We start from the raw sequence: 1648 nt of genomic DNA on the forward strand, positions 1-1648 counted from the left end.
ACAACCGCTGATGGATGATTCTGCTGGTACATTCACTCAGAGCACTACATTGTCCTCGCAGTGTACAGAGCCAGATTTTGACCCTGATAAGACTCAGGTGCCCCTTCCCGCACACTATACCACCATACACGGTGACACAGAGAAAGGTGCACATGACATAGAAGAGGAGGTGATGGATGACCCAGTTGTTGACCCAGATTGGCATCCATTGGGGGAAGAGGGTGCTGCTTCCAATAGCTCAGATGAGGAGCATCCACAGCAGACATCGACATCGCAACAGCTGTTATCTGGCAGGCCCGGAGCACTCCAAAGACAGGTTCCAAACATCAAAAGAGTTGCTGGACAGCTTGTCCAGAGGGTCAAAAGATCACAGCGTGCTAGGCCGCAAAATGTCTGCCAAAGTAGGAAGAGTGCAGTGTGGCACTTTTTTGAACAAAATCCTCATGATCAGGCCAAGGTTATCTGTAAGAAGTGCGCAAAGACCTTTAGCCGAGGGAAAAATCTGAAAAATTTGAATACCAGTTGCATGCTTAGACATTTAACCAGCATGCACTTGCAAGCGTGGACACAACACCAAACCTCAAGTGCCACATGTGCAACTGATCACAACGAAGGTAGTCAGCAACGCTACATTGTTTCCCCCACTGTAAGCCCACCGGTTAGCACAGCAGCAAATGTTGAGGTGTCATTGCAAGGCCACAGCAGTCAGGGAATCCCACTGTTATATCAACGAAAGACTGATTCTAGGCCATCAGAAAGAACACCAACTCCATCACCATCATCAACCCTCTCTCAGTCCGCCCTGTCCACCGCTACTTCCACCATATGCAGCTCTCAAGTCCAGCTCACCCTCCCAGACACTATGAGTAGGTCAAGAAAGTACTCAGTCTCTCATCCGCGTACACTGGGTTTGAACGCCCACATTGCCAAACTAATCTCGTTTGAGATGATGCCCTTTCGGTTGGTGGAAAGCACAGCTTTCCGCGAACTCATGGCCTATGCAGTACCACGCTATGACCTACCCAGTCGCCACTTCTTCTCTCGCAAAGCCATCCCAGCCCTCCACCATCATGTGAAAGACTGCATTGTCCATGCACTCAAGCAGTCAGTGAGCGGAAAGGTGCACCTCACAACTGATGCATGGTCCAGTCGGCATGGCCAGGGCCGTTACGTGTCCATCACTGCGCACTGGGTTAATGTGGTGGATGCAGGGTCCACAGGGGACAGCGGTGGTGGGACAGTGCTGCCTAGCCCATGGTATAGGAAACAGTTGGCTGTAGGCGTTCGACCCTCCTCCTCCTCCTCCTCCTCCTCCAGAAGCGAAAGCTCGTCCACAGAGCGCAGTCGTACGAGCACTCCATCTGCAGCTGCCACTGTTGCACACGATGTGTCCCCCTATCGAGCAGCTAGTGGAAAGCGTCAGCAGGCTGTGTTGCAGATGATGTGTTTGGGCGACAGACACACCGCCGAGGTGCTGGCCGAGTACTTGAAGCGACAAACTGAGTCATGGCTGGGCAGTGTACATCTTGAGGCAGGCAAGGTAGTTAGTGATAACGGCCGTAATTTTGTGGCAGCCATAGTCCTTTCAAAACTCAGCCACATACCTTGCTTGGCTCACACCTTGAACCTGGTGGTGCAGTGCTTCCTC

This window comes from Dendrobates tinctorius, unplaced genomic scaffold (genome assembly GCF_039654945.1).
Source record: "Dendrobates tinctorius isolate UK_male_01 unplaced genomic scaffold, ASM3965494v1 ptg000151l, whole genome shotgun sequence".
NCBI lineage: Eukaryota > Metazoa > Chordata > Amphibia > Anura > Dendrobatidae > Dendrobates > Dendrobates tinctorius.